The sequence below is a fragment of the Heterodontus francisci genome, unplaced genomic scaffold (genome assembly GCF_036365525.1).
Source record: "Heterodontus francisci isolate sHetFra1 unplaced genomic scaffold, sHetFra1.hap1 HAP1_SCAFFOLD_102, whole genome shotgun sequence".
In the NCBI taxonomy this organism is placed as follows: domain Eukaryota; kingdom Metazoa; phylum Chordata; class Chondrichthyes; order Heterodontiformes; family Heterodontidae; genus Heterodontus; species Heterodontus francisci.
Genome location: NW_027140380.1, coordinates 4,318,260 through 4,339,641, shown reverse-complemented (window position 1 = coordinate 4,339,641; position 21,382 = coordinate 4,318,260). Strand labels below are relative to the sequence as shown.

Genomic DNA, 21,382 nt, shown 5'->3' with positions numbered 1-21,382 from the left:
ACCAGCGGGTTAGCAAGGGGACATGGAAGCTCAATGCTACACTGCTAACCTCAGAGAACATTGAGGAACTCAAAAGAGATTGAAAAAGTTGGAGAACAGTGAGACCCTCTTTGAGTATCCGGTGAACTGGTGGGAAGTGATCAAGGAGAACATCAAGAGGTTCTTTATCTCCAAAGGTGTTCAGAGGGTGAGAGAGGCAGAGGGAAATGTCCCGACTCCAGAAAATAATGCAAAATCTGCTCTGGCTGCAGTCGATGGGGGTCGAGGTCAAGGAGGATCGCCAAGAGGTGAAGAGCCAGCAGGCCTCGCTCTTTGCCACAGAGGCCTCCAAGATCATCTTCCAGTCCAGAGTCCGCTCCATTGAGCAGGATGAGACGTGCTCGCGTTTCTTCTTCCAAAAGGTACATACAGAGAGCTCTGTGATCAGCAGCCTGAAGGAAGAGGATGGCTCGGTCACAACTTCGCAGTCCGACAGTCTAAGGATCAGCAAATCCTTGAATGCTGGGCTGTAAGACGTGAAGTCTATGGACAGTACGTCCTCCCAGTCCTTCCTGTCATCTATCACAGAGGTCTTAGATGACAGCATGCAGGAGAATCTGGATAAACCGCTAACTCTGGACAAGCTGACAAAGGCCATCAAGTCTTTTGAGACGAAGAAAACTCCCGGAAGCGACGGCTTACCAGTTGAGTTGTATTCGGCCCTGTGGTACTGGGTCAGCCCAGACCTGCTGGAAGTATACGAGACTATGCTCCTGGCCGGCAGCATGTCAGAATCCATGAGGAAAGGCATCATCACCTTCATCTACAAGCAGAAGGGGGAGAGGGCAGAAATCAGAAATTGGCGGCCCATCTCACTGCTTAATGTAGACTACAAGGTTCTGTCCAAAGTCATTGCCAGTCGAGTCAAGTCTGCTCTGGAGTTGGTGATTCACCCTGATCAGACCTGTACTGTACCCAGCAGGAAGATCTCTGATAGTGTCATGCTACTCAGGGAGACGATCACCAATGTACGGGTCAGGAGGGTGGACACCTGCCTCATCAGCCTGGACCAGGAGAAGGCTTTTGACAGGATATCGCACACATACATGATGGACGTGCTTTCCATAATGGGGTTTGGGGAGGGAATCTGCAATTGGATCAAACTGCTCTACACAAACATCTGTAGTACAGTCCAAAAAATTGGGTGGGAATCAGAAAGTTTCCAATCAAATCTGGAGTCAGACAGGGCTGTCATCTTTCCCCTGCTTTGTGTGTTTGCTGTATCAAACCCTTTGCTGAGTCTATTAGGAAGGATGCGGGCATAGGAGGGGTGACAATCCCAGGCAGTGGAGTCACTCAGGTCAAAGCCTCCCTGTACATGGATGATGTTGCTGTATTCTGATCGGATCCGCTGTCCATTCACAGACTGATGAGCATCTGCGACCAGTTCGAACTGGATTCGGGAGCCAATGTTAACCATGGCAAGAGCGAGGCCATGTTCCTTGGGAACTGGGCTGACCGATCCTTTGTCCCCTTCACCGTCAGGTCAGACTACCTGAAGGTGCTGGGGATATGGTTTGTAAGGGCCGGGACGTGCACCAAAACCTGGGAGGAGCGAGTAGCCAGGGTACAACATAAACTGAGCAAGTGGGAGCAGCGATCTCTCTCTATTATGGGTAAGAACCTGGTCATCAGGTGCAAGGTGCTCACGTTGTTGCTGTAAGTGGCACAGGTCTGGCCCGTACCCCACTCCTGTGCTGTGGCGATCACCCGAGCCAATTCCCGCTTTATCTGAAGACGTAAAATGGACAGGGTCCAGAGGGACACGATGTTCAAACCTCTGGATAAAGGCGAAAAAATGTACTCAACGTCGCCCTCAACCTGATGGCCGCCTCAGTATGTGGCTGCATCAAGCTGTGCGTAGAGCCCCAGTATGCAAACAGCAAGTGTCATTACGTGCTGAGGTTCGATCTGACCCCGGTGTTGCGAAGGATGGATCTGGTCACATTGCCACGGAACGCTCCATCCAGTTGGACTGTGCGTTTGTGGAAATGTTTGTGTGGAAAAACACCTTTGACCACCAATCCATCAGGCAGTGGTCTGCACGGAATGTCCTCAAGTATATTTTTGGAAAAGAAAAGTCTGGAAGAGGAAAGACCGGCGGGAAAGCTCGGTCCAACGCCAAGTCTCGCTCCTCCCGGGCTGGACTGCAGTTCCCGGTGGGCCGTGTTCACAGGCTCCTGAGAAAGGGCAACTATGCTGAGCGTGTGGGTGTCGGAGCCCCGGTCTATCTGGCTGCTGTGCTCGAGTATCTGACCGCTGAAATCCTCGAGTTGGCCAGTAACGCGGCCCAGGACAACAAGAAGACCCGCAACATCCTCAGACACCTACAGCTGGCTGTCCAGAATGACGAGGAGCTCACCAAGCTGCTGGGAGGGCTGACCATCACTCCTTGCTGGGTGCTGCCTAATATCTAGGCCATGCTGCTGCCCAAGAAAACCAGCGCTCCTGGCACCAAAACCAAGGCAATCTGCCAGGATTTTATCAAATACCCAAAGGTTCTTTTCAGAGCCACCCACAGTATCATTCTTGTAAATCTCCTCTGTACTCTCTGCACAGCAATTATGTCCTTTCTGTAATGTGATGACCAGAACTGTACGCAATACTCCAGCTGTGGCCAAACCACCGTTTTAAACAGTTCTCGCATTACATCCCTGCTTTTGTTGACCAAGAAAGGAAAGCATTCCATATGCCTTCTTCACCACTCTATCTACCTATCCTGTCACTTTCAGGGACCTGTGGACATGCACTCCAAAGTCTCTCACTTCTTCTCCCCATCTCAATATCTTCCCGTTTATTGTGTATTCCCTTGCTTTGTTTGCCCTCCCCAAATGCATTACCTCACACTTCTCCAGATTGAATTCCATTTGCCACTTTTCCGCCCACTCAATTAATCCATTCATATCATTCTGAAGTCTACAGCCATCCTCCTCACTATCAATTACACGGCCAATTTTTGTTTCATCAGCAAATTTCCCAATCATAGCTCCCACATTTAATTCCAAATAATTATTTTTTTTAAAGAGATACAGCACTGAAACAGGCCCTTCGGCCCACCGAGTGTGTGCCGACCATCAACCATCCATGTTATACTAATCCTACACTAATTCCATATTCTTACCACATCCCCACCTGTCCCTATATTTCCCTACCACCTACCGAGGGACAATTTATAATGGCCAATTAACCTATCAACCAGCAAGTCTTTGGCATGTGGGAGGAAACTGGAGCACCCAGAGGAAACCCACACAGACACAGGGAGAACTTGCATACTCCACACAGGCAGTACCCAGAATTGAACCCACCACTAAGGTCAGACTTACCACATCCTTTTAAAATAATAGTGCAACGTTCGCAGACCTCCAATCCTCCGGCACCTCCCCCATATCCAGTGAGGATTTGAAGATGATCCTCAGCGCATCCACTATTTCCTCCCTGGCTTCCTTTAACAACCTCAGATGCAAACCATCTGGCCCTGGTGATTTATTCATTTTCAAGGATGTCAGACCCTCTCGTACTTCCACTCTCATTATGCTTATCGTATCTAATATTTCACACTCCTCTTCTTTTACGACAATGTCTGCATCATCCCTCTCCTTTGTGAAGGCAGAGACAAAAAACTCAGTAAGAACCCCGCCCACATCTTCTGGATCCACACAGAAGTTCCCTTGTCCATCTCTGATAGGCCATACCCTTTCCTTAGTTATCCTCTTGCTCTTAATGGACTGATAAAACATCTTTGGGTTTCCTTCAAGTAGTTGTATCCAGTCCACATCCACCAAATCACCTCTCAGTTTTGTAAAATTTGCCTTCCCCCAATTTCGAACTTTTACTTTTAGAGCTGCCCTGCCATTACTTAGCTTTACAAACTCATTATTGCTCGTGTAATAAGTGTAATAAGTAGAATAATTTACCAGTTACTCACCGATCAGCTTCTTCCGCTGTACCATGGAGGCTGAAAAGGCAGAAAAGAAAAGAGAGACCAAAGAGCACCTCCTTCCCCTAGTCAGTGAAGTCCCTCACACATCAACTCACAGCTTTACACTCTGTCCAAACAGCACTTTCTAATTAGTAATTATTCATAAATTACACTAACTAAAACATGAGTAACCTGACCAATTACAAGGTAGCTATTTGAGGGTTTTTAAACAAAGAGCTTTTTTCCCTCTCCTGATTTCAGGTCCCACTCTGGACACTTGCTTTTGATTCCAGGACACTGAGGACAGGGTGCTGCCGAATATCCAGGCCGTGTTGCTGCCCAAGAAAACCAGCGCTCCGGGCACCAACACCAAGTCAATCTGCCAGGATTTTATCAAATACCCAAAGGCTCTTTTCAGATCCACCCACAGTATCTGAAAGGGCTGATTACTGTCTGAAGTCTGCTGTACCCACACCTCTGTCTATCCCTCTTCATCTAGAACAACCAGCGTCATCTTCCATTCCTTTCACCATCATGTGTTTAACTCGCTTCTCCTTATAGACAGTCAGATATCAATGTAATAATGAAATGATCTGTGTCAGTGCTGGCCATTTCCCTGTCCTGATTTCAGACCCCACTCTGGACACTTGTTTCCCATTCCAGGACCTTCTTGTATTAATATTCAGCACCACCTGTCAGTCAGAAACTTGTCTCAATGAACTGATCCTTTTACTGAACTTCCAACTGCTGCTGTCTATTTCTCGAGGGAAAGAGCTGTTCACTGTCTAAGGAAGTGAGGGGAATGTAACCCGGCTGCTGGTGAGAAGGTCCCGCCTTCTCAATCAAAAGCCTTTTATTTTACTGCAGTGATTCCCAGATTCCCAGCTGGTCTGTTGAGGATTTTGTTTTCACAGAAATATCTTGTTAAATACAAATCTGATTCCAACATGTCAATAACAGGAAAGAATGGGAATCTTTTAAAAGGATGAAGCAACTATTTCAGTGGCTTCTCACTGTCCCCCTGAAGCCTGTGTGAAGGGGAATTACCAATAGTCTGTAATTTATTACTTCCACACCGAGTTTGAGTTATTTGTCGCGTGAAAATTGCTGAACGGAATCTTTTACTGTCAGTTACGGATGAGAAGTTGACAAAAATTGGCAAAATAAAGCTGTTCATAAAATAGCACCAGAAATTTGAGTCGGTAAAAGCAAAATTGTGTTTTAAAAGTTTATTTAAACCGCTACGGGAAAATAGATTTTTATTTACTTTTCCAGTCGAACACTTATTTTCCATGGTGAAATTGGCGGCTTTCACAAATTCAAATATTCTGCCAGGTTGACAGGTTCAACCAATGATTTTTTTGTATTTTGTGCTTCGAGGTTCTCTAATTGAATCACTCATACGAGCTAATGGCTGTGTGGCCTAATGGATGAGGCGTCTGACTTTGGTATATTCTATGATGTTAGTAGAAGATTGCAGGCTCGAGTCCTGCCACAGTCATTTTGACCCAAAGGGATTGTGCAGGGCTTTGGGGATCGAGTCGGGGACTGAACAGATTGGAAACCCGACATGGACTTAATGGGGCGAATGGCCTCCTCATGTGCTGTCACTGACTTTATGAGAAGAGGGTGACCAATCAGAAGTGGGCTGGGGTTACAGCGGGCTCAAACTGCAGGAATTCCAGGTCCCTGAATGACTGAGCTGAAACTGATCAGTTTCACTGCAGGAAACACCGTCTCGGGGGAAATAACATCACAAATAATTCCATTTGACTAATAATTCAATTATAAAACAATGGGCAGATGTGAAGGTGTGATGTTACTTTTCACTGTGAGGGGAGAATCCGCAATCTGGGTAAATCAGCAACTTTATAACATCGTCTGTACGTTTAGAAAAGAAACGATGAAAACTCTCCCCATAACCCTGGTGCGGTGGAAAGGCTCAATTCAGAGATTGGAATATAACGAGAGCACAACATAAATCATTAACTGTTATTTCCGGCATAAAACACACCCCAGCTCCCGTTCCCATGTCACTGCTGTCCCGATGAGGCGGTGGGTGACTCTGAAAAGAGACTTTGTTTTGTGTTTCTGCAGGAAAAACACAAAGATCCTCCCAGGCAGTGAAACTCATCTTCCCAGAATCTCCATACCAGATTGAAACAGAAAACACAAAGACAGTGAGAAAGTTCCAGAGAGTTACTGAGCATTAAAACCAATGAAATAAACCAATTCTAGAGAGATGTTGGTGCAGCTTTTTCAGAGAGATTGTGGGTGGCTCTTAAAAGAGCCGTTGTGTTTCGAGTGTTTTCACTACATGGTGGAGTTTTATTTGGAGTTGATGTACTTGGTCACTCACTTTGTCCCTTCTCACATTCCGAGCGCTTTGTTGGGTGGAAATATTTATTCAGGCAGTTTCAACAGCTCAGAGCCGACATTGAGTCAGAAACCAGAAATGGGAGTACGGGACACAGACAAGGAATTTACGCTGGACCTTTAGAAATCTCACTGGTTATAGGCCTCAGTTAGAGCGTTGTGTCGAATTCCATGCTCCACACTTTAGCAGGAATGTCAAGGCCTTAGAGAGGGTGCAGTGGAGATTTACTGGAATGGTATCAGAAATGCAGGAATTCAGCTAATGTGGAAAGAATAGGGGTCTGGGGTGTGTGAAGCTGGGGTCCTTCTTCTTAGAGCAGAATGGCAGTTAATAGTTGTGTTCAACATTGTGAAGAGTTTTTATAAGAATAAAGAAGTTTGACTGCAATCAGACAGAGCCTTGGTGAGATCACACATTATGGGCAGCACAGTGGTGCAGTGGTTAGCACCGCAGCCTCACAGCTCCAGCAACCCTGGTTCAATTCTGGATACTGCTTGTGTGGAGTTTGCAAGTTCTCCCTGTGTCTGTGTGGGCTTTCTCCAGTTGCTCTGGTTTCCTCCCACAAGCCAAAAGACTTGTTGGTAGGGAAATTGGCCATGATAAATTGTCCCCAGTACAGGTAGGTGGGAGGGAAATATAGGGTCGGTGGGGATGTGGTAGGAATATGGGATTAGTGTAGGATTAGTATAAATGGGTGATTGTTGGTTGGCATAGACTCGGTGGGCCGAAGGGCCTTTTTCAGTGCTGTATCTCTCTGTGACTCTGGAGATGTGGATGCTCAATCATTGGGTATATCCAAGAGAGAGATCGATAGGTTTTTGGATACTAAGGGAATCAAGGGATTTGTGCTAGTGTGGTAAGATGGAGTTGATGTAGGAGGTCAGCTGTGATCTTATTGAATGGCAGAGCTATTTCGATGGGCCGAATGGCCTACTACTATTTTTTATGTAAAGTTCCATTCCTCTCAGGGAATATTTTATTTTCAAAAAGAGAAATACTGCACACACTGGAAATCTGAATAATAACAGAAGATTCTGGAAACACTCAGCAGTTCCAGCAGTATCTGTGGAGAGAGGAAGGGAGGAGCAATGTTTCAGGTATATAGAAGGGTCACAGAACTGGACCATTAACCCGAGCTTCTCTTCTCCACAGTTGTTTCCGGACTGGCTGAGTGTTTTCAGTATTTTAGGCTTTTTCTTTCTGTATTTCATCCTTTTCCCATTTGACTATTTGCTGTGAAACTTTCAGCGTTGTGCTCAATTCTTTGTGTCGTTGTGTTTTCTTTATTTGAAGTAATGTAAATAGTAACCTGAAATGAATTTGCCAAATGGTTGGGCAAATTGTTAAAACCAGTTTTTGAGCAAGTTCTCCACATGCACAGTAAAGGATTTCTTCACATTTGCGAAGACCATACAGGACTTGCATATCGATAGCAATGCCGTGTCCATGTGTCATTTGACATTGCTAGCCTATTCACCAATGTACCACTTCAGGAAGCCATAGATATTTGCACTGCAGTGCTATATCATGGCGATTTAGACCCGTCACCATTGTGTGAATCAGTATTCATTGAACTTATGAACTCGGCAACTTACACAGTTGAGTTCAGTTTTACTGACACCATGTATCGCTGGTATTGCCATGGGATCCCCTCTAGGCCCAGCTCTCACAAACATCTTTGTTGGATTCCATGACAAAGCTGTTTTTAAGGGAATGACACCTAACCTCCTACCTCTTGCATATTTCCAATATGTAGATGATACGTTTGCTATATTTGAATCCGCAGCTGCATGAAATAATTTCCTTGCACGTCTTCATGGGCTCCATCCTGCACTCAAATTCACCTTTGGAATGGAGCAGTCAAATTAGTTCCCTTTCCTTGATGTACTAGTTGAGAAATCTGCTAAGGGGTTTTCTACCACGGTCTACCGCAAACCTACCTTCACTGGTCAATACACGCGTTGGGATTATTACAGTTCCACACGCTATAAGATTGGTCTTATCAACAACCTCATAAATAGGGCTGAGCCATTTGCTCACCATGCAAGCTTGATGTTGAAATAGGGCGAATCAAAGACATCCTGCATTACAATGGCTACACTGATCAGATCATTTCTCACTGTATATCACACAAACTTATAAACGGGCTGAAGGACGTCATTTTGAGCCCTGAAAAGTGTCCAGTCTCCCTCAAATTACCCTGGAAGGGTAATATATCCCCAGTATTTGAGTAACTGGTGATGCGAGCTGTTTCCTGCTGTTACTATGCAGGAGCAACAAGTGTGGTGTTCACCACTAACAGGATGCTGCTGTCAAGCAAAAGAGACGTCCTGCCTATCACACAAATAAGTAACGTGATATATGAATTTCAATACCAGTGTGATGCTAGGTTTCTAGACCGTACATCCCAAAACTGGCGGATTGTATCAAATAACATGTCCCTTCCGCTGTTCGCAATGGGCCCTACCCAACCAACCCGTGCTTGCAAAACTCAAAACACAGTATCCAACATGAGATGTGATTCCACAATAGGACAACATTTGCTAAATAATTCTCAGTGTGCTAAGAATTACACTGAAAACCGATTTAAGACTGTCTGTAGGGCTCGCAGTGTGGTGCATTGGTGTGTACTGTAAGCTACATATATTAATACACAGGGACCTGTTCTTTGCAGACAGAAAGAACATGCACACATATTGTGCCTGTTTCAGCTAAACAAAATAAGTGACAGCCATTCACTGGCTCATTCCACAGGGCAATGCCTTGACCAATCAGAGTCAAGCTGCCTGGTTTAAATTTCAAACAAAGCTGGGCAGTTATCTGTCAGTCACCATAAACTGATGCATTCTGAATGGCAATGCCTCGACCAATCAGAGTTCACTTGCCAACCAATCAGCACTCTCTTCTCATACAGAAGAAAGTTGTTGTTTTCCATTAAATTGGCATTCTTGCGGATTGCCCTGCTGAGTGCAAGACGAAAACAACTGGCTACCAAAGTTTGGACAACATGTCACTATTTTCACGAAATGATTACTTTTATTTTCAATATAAAAATATAAAGCAATATGAGTGTAACATTTACAGACAAATTCTATTACCTCACATTGCCTGATTCTTTCACACTGACAGACTATGTGAACTACTGTCCCGATTTTGCAGTTCTCACTTCCAGTTAGCAAATGTCAGCAATCTGTGATACAGTGCAGTTTACAGACCAGACCGTCAATCACAACATGCAATAATTGTTCAGCTTCTGTTGGACTGGTGGGATTTAGAAATACTAGGAATTGAGATGAGCTGTTATTGCATTTAATTATTTGTTTCATGGGATGTGGACGTCGCCAGCCAGGCCAGCATTTATTGTCCATCCCTAATTGCCCATGAGAAGGTGGTGGTTTTCTTCCTTCTTGAACCACTGCAGTCCATGTGGGGTAGGTACACCCACAGTGCTATTAGGAAGGGAGTTCCAGGATTTTTACCCACGACAGTGAAGGAATAGCGATATAGTTCCATGTCAGGATGATGTGTAGCTTGGAGGAGAACTTTCAGGTGGTGGTATTCCCATGCATCTGCTGCCCTTGTCCTTCTAGGCAGTAGAGGATGCAGGATTGGAAGGTGCTGCCTGAGTAGCCTTGGTGCATTGTTGCAGTGCATCTTGTAGATGGTACACACTGCTGCCACTGTTCGTCAGTGGTGAAGGGAGTCAATGATGTGGACGGGGTGCCAATCAAGCGTGTTGCTTTGTCCTGGATGGTGTCGAGCTTCTTGAATGTTGTTGGAGCTGCACCCATCCGGGCAAGTGGATAGTATTCCATCACACTCCAGACTTGTGCCTAGTAAATGGTGGACAGGCTTGGGGAGTCAGGAGGTGAGTTACTCACCGCATGCTTCCTACCCTCTGATCAGCTCATGTAGTCACACTATTTATAAGGCTACTCCAGTTCAGTTTCTGGTCAATGGGAACCCCCAGGAAGTTGATAGTGGGGGATTCAGCGATCGTAATGCCATTGAATGTCAATGGGAGATCGTTAGATTCTCTCTTGTTCGAGATGGTCATTTCCTGGCACTTGTGTGGCGCGAATGTTACTCGCCACTTATCAGCCCAAGCCTGGATATTGTCCAGGTCTTGCTGCATTTCTACATGGACCTCTTCAGTATCTGAGGAGTCGCGAATGGTGCTAAATTTTGCAATCATCAGTGAACATCCCCACTTCTGACCTTATGATTGAAGGAAGGTCACTGATGAAGTAGTGAAGAAGGTTGGGCCGAGGATACTACCCTGAGGAACTCCAGCAGTAATGTCCTGGAGCTGAGATGATTGACCTCCAACAATCACAACCATTTTCCTTTGTGCTAGGTACGATTCCAACCAGTGGAGAGTTTTCCTCTTGATTCACCCATTGACTCCAGTTTTGCTCTGGCTCCTTGATGCCATACTCAGTCAAATGCTACCTTGATGTCAAGGGCAGACACTCTCACCTCACCTCTTGAGTTCAGCTCTTTTGTCCTTGTTTGAACCAAGACTCTAATGAGGTCAGGAGCTGAATGGCCCTGGCAGAACCAAACTGAGCGTCACTGAACAGGTTATTGCAAAGCAAGTGCCCCGTCGATGACATCTTCCATCACTATACTGATGATTGAGAGTAGACTGATGAGGCAGCAATTGGCTGGTTTGGAATTGTCCTGCTATTTGTGTACAGGACATACCTGGGCAATTTTCCACATTGCCGGGTAGATGCCAGTATTGTAGCTGTACTGGAACAGCTTGGCTCGGGGCGCGCCAAGTTCTGGAGCACAGGTCTTCAGTACTATTGCCGGAATATTGTCAGGGCCTGTAGCCTTTGCTGTATCCAGAGCCTTCAGTCGTTTCTTGATATCACGTTGAGTGAATCGAATTGGCTGAAGACTGGCATCTGTGATGCTGGGGACTTCAGGAGGAGGCCGAGATGGATCATCAACCCGGCACTTCTGGCTGAAGATTGTTTCAAATTCTTCATCCTTGTCTTTTGCACTGATGTGCTGGGCTCCCCCATCATTGAGGTTGGGGATATTTGTGGAGCCACCTCCTCCTGTTGGTTGTTTAATTGTCCACCACCATTCATCATTGGATGTGGCAGGGTGTAGATCTGATCCGTTGGTTGTGGGATCACTTAGCCCTGTCTATTACATGCTGCTTCTGCTGTTTGGCATGAAAGTAGTCCTGGGCTGTAGCTTCATCAGGCTGACGCCTCATTTCAAGGTATGCCTGGTGCTGCTCCTGGCATGCCCTCCTGCACTCTTCATTGAATTAGGGTTGATCCCCCAGCTTGTTGGTAATGTTAGAGTGGGGGAATATGCCGGGCCATGAGGTTATAGAATGTGGTTGACTGCAATTCTGCTGCTGCTAATGGTCCACAGCACCTCATGGATGCCCAGTTATACATTGCTAGATCTGTTCAAAATCTATCCTATTTAGCACAGTGGTAGTGGCACACAACACGATAGAGGGTATCCTCAATGTGAAGACGGGACATCATCTCCACAAGGACTGTGCAGTGGTCACTCCTACCAATACTGTCATGGACAGATGCATCTGCGGCAGGCAGATTGGTGACGATGAGGTCAAGTATATTTTTCACTCTTGTTAGTTCCCTCACCACCTACCGCAGACCCAATTGAGCAGCTATGTCCGTTAGGACTCGGCCAGCATGGTCAGTAGTGGTGCTACCGAGCCACTCATGGTGATAGACATTGAAATCCCCCAGCCAGACTACATTCTGTCCCTTGCCACCCTCAGTGCTCCCTCCAAGTGGTGTTCATCAGTCTCTCGCTGTCTCTTATAATAAAAACAAGAAATGCTGGAACCACTCAGCAGGTCTGGCAGCATCTGTGGAAAGAGAAACAGAGTTAACGTTTCGGGTTAACGATGAAGGGTCACCGACCCGAAACGTTAACTCTTCGTTCAGATGAAGGGTCACAGACCCGAAACGTTAACTCTGCTTCTCTTTCCACAGATGCTGCCAGACCTGCTGAGTGGTTCCAGCATTTATTGTTTTTATTTCAGATTTCCAGCATCCGCAGTATTTTGCTTTTATCTCGCTGTCTCTTGCTGGTTTGCTCAGTACCTTTCTCTGTCTGTTCATTTCTGGATCCTGATAATCTCTTCCTGGTTTTCTGTGTGTCTTTCTCTGTCTGTTCCTTTCTGAGTCCTGATAATCTCTTCCTGGTTTTCTGTGTGTCTTTCTCTCTCTTTTCCTTTCTGAGTCCTGATAATATCTTCCTGGTTTTCTGTGTGTCTTTCTTTGTCTGTTCCTTTCTGGGTCCTGATAAACTCTTCCTGGTTTTCTGTGTGTCTTTCTCTGCCTGCCTCATTGTCGGTGCTGTTACTCAGTGTCCTTGTGTTGTTGTGCAGTGAGGGTGAGTCCGTCAGCACGTGTGTTGCTGAGTCCGGGATTCTTAAGAAATCCGACAACAATCCGATTTTTATAAAAACATTGGGGAAATGAACATATTTCACTAACGGGCAGCTAAAATTTAAAACAGCAGTTAGCAGAGTGGCACAGCGGAAGCGTGGTGGGCCCATAACCCAGAGGTTGATAGATCGAACCCATTCTCTGCTATTTATGTTCGGTAGCAACACAAACAGTTCACTTTCAAAACATCAAGTGTTTCCCCATAATAACAAGATGCGCTGGATTGCGATCAGCTTTTTCCTTCGAGTGAACGCATCAATCAGTAACAAATCACTTTTGCTCACACGAACACAAGCTGCAAACACGGACCAGCCGAGTCTTTCCCACTTTGTCAACCCCCTTCCTGCAGAGCCTCCTCTCCACCACCAGATGGTGATGTTGGCCACAATAAAACCAGGACAAATGGTCACAGTGAGGAGACGGTCAGTAACAGAAAATAAAACAATAACAGGGAAAACCTTTGCACAACAACAGGGGACATCTTTACACAACAGAAAACATATTTACACAACAGGAAATACAGTTACACAACAGGGAGAACACAATCATACAAATGCCTTGTTTCTCCATCTCAGTTTCGTTGTCTGTCTCTCTCTCTCCGTTCCTCACTTTTGCTTCCTCACAGTCTATTAGTTTTCTGTGTGTTTTTCTCTCTGTCCCGTTGTCGATGGTGTCACTCAACGTCATTGTAACATTGTGTAGCCAGACTGAGCCTCCCAACACCTGTGTTATAGAACATAGAACATAGGACAGTACAGCACAGTACAGGCCCTTCGGCCCACAATGTTGTGCCGAACCATTAACCTACTCTGAGATCAAAACTACCTACATACCCTTCATTCTACTATCATCCATGTACCTATCCAAGAGACGCTTAAATGTCCCTAATGTATCTGCTTCTACTACCACCACTGGCAGTGCATTCCACGCACCCACCACTCTCTGTGTAAAGAACCGACCTCTGACATCTCCCCGAAACCTTCCTCCATCACCTTAAAATTATGCCCCCTGGTGATAGCCCTTTCCACCCTGGGGAAAAGTCTCTGGCTATCCACTCTATCTATGCCTCTCATCATCTTGTACCCCTCTATCAAGTCACCTCTCATCCTTCTTCGTTCCAATGGGAAAAGCCCCAGCTCCCTCAATCTTTCTTCGTAGGACATGCCCTCCAGTCCAGGCAGCATCCTGATAAATCTCCTCTGCACCCTCTCTAAAGCTTCCACATCCTTCCTATAATGAGACGACCAGAACTGAACACAATATTCCAAGTGTGGTCTAATCAGGGCTTTATAGAGCTGCAGCATAACCTCGCGGCTCTTAAACTCAATCCCCCTGTTAATGAAAGCTAACACACCATACGCCTTCTTAACAACCCTATCAACTTGGGTGGCAACTTTGAGCGATCTTTGGACATGGACCCCAAGATCCCTCTGTTCCTCCACACTACCAAGAATCCTGTCTTTTAGCCTGTATTCTGCATTCAAATTCGACCTTCCAAAATGAATCACTTCACACTTTTCCAGTTTGAACTCCATCTGCCACTTCTCAGCCCAGCTCTGCATCCTGTCAATGTCCCGTTGCAACCTACAACAGCCTTCCACACTATCCACAACTCCAGCAACCTTCGTGTCATCGGCAAACTTGCTAACCCAGACTTCCACTTCCTCATCCAAGTCATTTAGAAAAATCACGAAGAGCAGAGGTCCCAGAACAGATCCCTGCGGAACACCACTTGTCACCGAGCTCCAGGCTGAATACTTTCCATCTACTACCACCCTCTGTCTTCTATGGGCCAGCCAAATCTGTATCCAGACAGCCAACTTTCCCTGTATCCCATGCCTCCTTACTTTCTGAATGAGCCTACCATGGGGAACCTTATCAAACGCCTTGCTGAAATCCATATACACCACATCCACTGCTCTTCCTTCATCAATGTGTTTTGTCACATCTTCAAAGAATTCAATAAGGCTTGTGAGGCATGACCTGCCCCTCACAAAGCCATGCTGACTGTCTCTAATCAAACTATGCTTTTCCAACTAATCATAAATCCTGTCTCTCAGAATCCTCTCCAATAATTTGCCCACTACCTACGTAAGACTGACTGGTCTGTAATTCCCAGGGTTATCCTTATTCCCTTTCTTGAACAAGGGAATAACATTTGCCACCCTCCAATCATCTGGTACTACTCCAGTGGACAGTGAGGACGCAAAGATCATCGCCAAAGGCGCGGCAATCTCTTCCCTCGCTTCCCGTAATATCCTTGGGTATATCCCGTCCGGCCCCAGGAACTTATCTGTCCTCATGTCTTTCAAAATTTCCAGCACATCCTCCCTCTTAACATCAACCTGTTCGAGCATATCAGCCTGTTTCACGCTGTCCTCACAAACGAACAGGTCCCTCTCACTAGTGAATATTGAAGCAAAGTATTCATTTAGGACCTCCCCTACCTCCTCCGACTCCAGGCACAAGTTCCCTCCACTGTCCTTGATCGGCCCTACCCTCACTCCGGCCATTCTCTTGTTCCTCACATAAGTGGAGAACGCATTGGGATTTTCCTTAATCCTACCCGCCAAGACTTTTTCATGTCCCCTTCTAGCTCTCCTAAGTCCATTCTTCAGTTCCTTCCTGGCTACCTTGTAACCCTCTAGAGCCCTGTCTGGTCCTTGCTTCCTCAACCTTAAGTAAGCTTCCTTCTTCCTCTTGACTAGCTGTTCCACATTTCTTGTCATCCAAGGTTCCTTCACCCTACCATCCCTTCCTTGCCTCATCGGGACAAACCTATCCAGCAGTCGCAGCAAGTGCTCCCAAAACAACCTCCACATTTCTGTCGTGCATTTCCCTGAGAACATCTGTTCCCAATTTATGCACCCCAGTTCTTGCCTAATAGCATTGTAATTCCCCCTCCCCCAATTAAATATTTTCCCATCCCATCCGCTCCTGTCCCTCTCCATGACTATAGTAAAGGTCAGGGAGTTGTGATCACTATCACCGAAATGTTCTACCACCGAGAGATCTGCCACCTGGCCTGGTTCGTTGCCAAGCACCAAATCCAACATCGCCTCCCCTCCAGTCAGCCTATCTACAATGTTCAAATCTCTGGACAAGGGCGGGAAAAATGTACCCAACGTGGCCCTCATCCTGATGACCACCTTCGTGTGCGGCTGCATCAAGCTGTGTGTAGATCCTCAGTACGCAATCTCCAAGTGTCACTACGTGCTGAGGTTCTATCTGTCCCCGGTGTTGCGAAGGATGTGCCTGGTCACATTGCCGCGGAACGCTCCATGCAGTTGGGCGGTGCCGTACCACCTATCCTTCGTGGAGCAGTTTCTGCGGGAAAACACCTTTGACCACCGGTCCATCAGGCAGTGGTCTGCACGGAATGTCCTCAAGGCCCTACAGGAAAAGGAAACGGTGGATCCTGTCGGATGGTTCCCCGAGCAGACCGTCAAAGTCATTTGGCGGAATGCCTCATCACCAGAGCTTTCAAACAAGCACCAAGACGTAGCTTGGCTGGTGGTGAGAATGGCCCTCCCCGTCAGATCCTTCATGCACACCCGACGTCTCGCCCCCTCCGCACAGTGCCCCCGCGTTGGCTGTGGTGGGGAAGAGACGATCGCACACCTCCTCCTGGAATGTGCCTTTGCAAAGCAGGTGTGGAAAGAGATGCAGTGGTTTTTGTCAAGGTTCATCCCAATCAGCTCTGTAACACAGGAGTCTGTGCTCTACGGGCTGTTCCCAGGGACGCACACCGAGACAAACATCAACTGCTGCTGGAGGACTATCAATTCGATGAAAGATGCCCTTTGGTCTGCCCGAAACTTGCTGGTCTTCCAGCGCAAAGAGTTGTCCACCACCGAATGTTGCAGACTGGCACATTCCAAGGTCCAGGACTACGTGCTGAGGGACGCACTAAAGCTTGGGGCAGCCGCAGCAAAGGCTCAATGGGGAAAGACCACAGTGTAAGGTTCCCCCACCAAGCTGGACTGAGGGGCTGGATCCATGGGAAACCCCTCGAACTGTATCGTTAATATTCTCAATTGCTGTAAATGTAAAACTGTAATTGACATGACAATTGTGAAACGGAAGGGTTGGGAAGAAACTCATGACAGTATTGAAGGAAACTGATCCCCCTTGCAATGTTTGTATTTTTTGGTAATGTTTGGCAATGTAATTTTTACAGATTTTTATGAATAAAGTATATTTTGGAAATAAATAAAAAAAATCTACATATTGAGTCAGGAAACCTTCCTGGACACACCTGACAAAAACTGCTCCATCCAAACTATTTGCACTAAGGAGGTTCCAATCAATATTAGGGAAGTTGAAGTCACCCATGACAACAACCCTGTTACTTCTGCACCTTTCCAAAATCTGCCTCCCAATCTGTTCCTCCGTGTCTCTGTTGCTATTGGGGGGTCTATGGAAAACTCCCAATAAAGTGACTGCTCCTTTCCTGTTTCTGGCATCCACCCATAATGACTCAGTAGACAAACCCTCCTCGATGACCTCCCTTTCTGCAGCTGTGATACTATCCCTGATTAATAATGCAACTCCCCCACTTCTTTTACCTCCCTCCCTATTCCTTTTGAAACATCTAAACCCCGGAACATCCAACATCCCTTCCTGCCCTTGTGATCCCCAAGTGTCCGTAATGGCCACAACATCGTAGCTCGAAGTACTGATCCATGCTCTAAGTTCATCACCTTTATTCCTGACACTTCTTGCATTAAAATGGACACACTTCAACCCATCATACTGGCTGAAACTTTGCCCTGTCAACTGTCTAACCTTCCTCACAGACTCTCTGCACTCGGTATCTGCCTGTTCAACAGCGACCCCATCCACTGATCCATAGCTCCGGTTCCCATCCCCATGCCAAACTAGTTTAAACCCTCCCGAAGAGCTCTAGCAAACCTCCCGCCCAGGATATTGGTGCCCCTCCAGTTCAGATGCAACCCGTCCTTCTTGTACAGGTCCCACCTTCCCCAGAAGGTATCCCAATGATCCACATAACTGAAGCCCTCCCTCCTACACCAGCTCTGTAGCCACGTGTTCAGCTGCACTTGCTCTCTGTTTCTAGCCTCACTAGCACGTGGCACCGGTATCAATCCTGAGAATACTACTCTGCTCGTCCTGTCTTTTAGCTTCCAACCTAACTCCTATATTCGCTTTTCAGGTCCTCATCCCTTTACCTAGCTATGTCATTGGTACCGATATGTACCACGACTTCTGGCTGCTCCCCGTCCCCCTTAAGAATCCTGTAGACTCGATCTGAGACATCCCTGACCCTGGCACCCAGGAGGCAACATACCATCCGGGAGTCTCATTCGCGACCACAGAATCTCCTGTCTGTTCCTCTAACCATTGAATCTCCTATCACTATCGCTCTCCTATTCTCCACCCTTCCCTTCTGAGCCGCAGAGCCAGGCTCAGTGACAGAGACCTGGCCGCTGTGGCTTTCCCCTGGTAGGTCCCCCCCCCCCCAACCGTATCCAAAACGGTATACTTATTATTGAGGGGAACGGCCACAGGGGATCCCTGCACTGTGTGCCTATTCCCTTTCCCTCCCCTGACGGTCACCCAGCTACCTTTATCCTGTGACTGAGGTATCAGTACTTCCCTATAACTGCTCTCTATCATCCCCTCTGCCTCCCGCATGATCCGAAGTTCATCCAGCTCCAGCTCCGGTTCCCTAACGCGGTCTGTGAGGAGCTGGAGTTGGGTACACTTCTCACAGGTGAAGTCAGCAGGGACACAAGTGGTGACCCTTACCTCCCACATCCTGCAAGAGGAGCATGCAACTGCCCGAGCTTCCATCCCCTCTGCTCGAAATAGACAACAGAGAATAAAAAAATATAAAGGAAAACCTTACCTTACCAAACCCTCCACATAAGAGTCCTTTTATTTGGTTGGAGGAGGAGGATGGGTGGGAGACACTACACATGTAGTGTTTCGGGTTTAGCCACTGCCCGAATATATAAGTTCACTTACCCAGCAGTCCCCGTGTCCGCGTCCGCCGATTCGTCAGGTAAGTACTTTATAGTGAAACGTACCTTCCCGGCTGCCCCCTGGCTCGCACTATCACCACTACTGCTGATCAAAGGTGTTGCTGTAATAAAAACAGAAAATGCTGGAAATGCTCAGTAGGTCTGGCAGCATCTGTGCAGAGAGAAACAGTTAACAGTTCAGGTCTGTTTCCTTAGCTCACATTAACTTTGTTTCTCTCTCCACAGATGCTGCCAGACCTGCCGACTATTTCAAGCATTTTCTGTTTATGTTTCAGATTTCCAGCATCCGCAGTATTTTGCTTTTGTACGTGTGTTGCTATGTCTGGGACTGTTTGAGTGCAATGCTATTGCTTTATAAACAGCGTTGAAACAAACATTTATCTAGTTAACACACAGCACTAATACACAGCTGGATATAAACAGCAGCCTGCAACAGAGGGTGCAATGGAAGTTTATTAACACAAATAATTCACCAACACTATATTTAAAGCGATCCTCAATCACACCACCCTTCATCTTAACACGTTTTATTCTTCATTGACATCAACTTCTTGCTTCCAATAAACACTTCAATTTGGAACACAGCTTCCAAATCACCTTTATTCACAAACCCGAACACAAACTGCAAATGCTGCAAACACACACCAGCCCAGACTTTCCCCTTTCTGTCAACCCATTCCTGCATCACTGCCTCTCCACCAACAGTTGCTGCTAGAATCATACAATCATAGAATGGCTAAAGCACAGAAGGAGGCCATTCGGCCTGACCAACCCATGTTGGCTGTCTGCTAAAGCAACTCACCTCGTCTCACTCCCCAGTCAGTTCAATTTCGGTGGTGGGAAAACTTCTCGAAAGAATAATTCGGGACAAAATTAATAGTCCCATGGACAAATGTGGGTTAATTCAGGAAAGACAGCATGGATTTCTTCAGGGAAAATCCTGTTTAACTGTCCTGCTGGAGTTTTTTGATGAGGTAACAGAGAGGGATGATGAGGGCAATGCTGTTGATGTGGTGCACATGGACTTTCAAAAGGTCTGGCAGCATCTGAATGTTCACTGACCTGAAACATTAACTCTGTTTCTCTCTCCACAGATGCTGCCAGACCTGCTGAGTATTTCCAGCACTTTTTGTTTACATTTCAGATTTCTAGCATCTGCAGTATTTTGCTTTTATTGACTTTCAAAAGGAGTTTGATACAATGCAACACAACAGACTTGTGAACAAAGTTATAACTCATGGAATAAAAGGGACAGCAGTAACATGGACATGGAATTGGCTGAGTGACAGGAAACAAAGAGTAGTGATCAATGGATGTTCTTCGGGCGAGAGGAAGGTTTGTTGTGGAGTTCCCCAGGAGTCAGTGTTGGGACCCTTGCCTTTCCTGATATATATTAATGACCTAGACCTTGGTGTACAGGGCAGAATTTCAAAGTTTATGGATGATACGAAAATTGGAAGCATTGTGAATTTGTAGTAACAATTCTGTGATTCTGTGATTCCAATATTCAAGTCATTTATATATATGGTGGTCCTGACACTGACACTTGTGGACATCACTGTTCACCATCTTCCATTCTGAAAAACAACTAAATACCACAACTCGCTTTTCTTGATATTTCATACATTTTTTAATCTAAGCAGATACTGACCCTCCTATTCCAGGAGCCTGAGTTTTGTTACCCAGCCTTTTCTGTGGTAGTTTGTCAAACGCTTTCTTAAAATCCAAATGGACAACATCCATTGCTTTCCCTTCATCAACCATTCTGTTACTTCATCAAAAAAATCAGTTATTTATTAATAGATGCAGTAATGAAACAGGCCCTTCGGCCCATCAAGTCTGTGCCGACCAACAACCACCCATTTATACTAATCTGACATTAATCCCACATTCCCTATCACAGCCCCACCATTCTTCTCCCACCTCCCTGCACGGGGGGCAATTTACAATGGCCAATTTACCAATCAATCTGCAAGTCTTTGGCTGTGCGAAGAAACCCACGCAGTCACAGGGAGAACTCAAACTGCGCACAGGGACTGAACACGGGTCGCTGGAGCTGTGAGGCTGCGGTGCTGAACACTGATCGCCCAAAATGACCGTGGCAGGACTCGAACCTACAATCTTCTGATAACCTTGTTAAATACACCGAAGTCAGACGCCTTACCCATTAGGCCACACGGCCAATAGCGAAGAAGTAGAAAGGTGCTGAACCTCTCAGTTTTCGGTCTACCCAAACCAAGTTCAAGGCCTGAATAATGAACCGATTGCCTCATTCGTTCTGTGAATAATACAATGATTTAATAGACAAAGTTTTGAAACATTCCTGCCCATAAATCTTGATAACAGAGAGTGTGTGGATCTCCTGACTCAGAATGTTTAATGGATACAGTCCTCAGATCCGACAAGGAACCCCTGAACATCCACAGTAAAGACAGTGTGGATGAGGAAATGTAAGAGCTGGGAGCTGAAACTCAGGGACGGCCGAGCTCTCCTCTCATTGAGCTTGTGTGTCTGCTCTGCTCGCCGCACTTCCGGCTCTACTTTGTTTCCAATGAAAAGATGAAAAGGGCCGTTCGGTTTTCCTCTC

General features: G+C 46.3%; 1 non-coding gene across 1 annotated transcript; it reads right to left on the bottom strand.

The window, feature by feature from the left end:
* Nucleotides 1-20,888: 20,888 nt before the first annotated feature.
* On the bottom strand, nt 20,889-20,977 carry trnar-ucg (transfer RNA arginine (anticodon UCG)). The gene is given in 2 exon segments: nt 20,889-20,924; nt 20,941-20,977. It is a non-coding gene; the product is annotated as a tRNA-Arg (tRNA).
* Nucleotides 20,978-21,382: the final 405 nt, after the last annotated feature.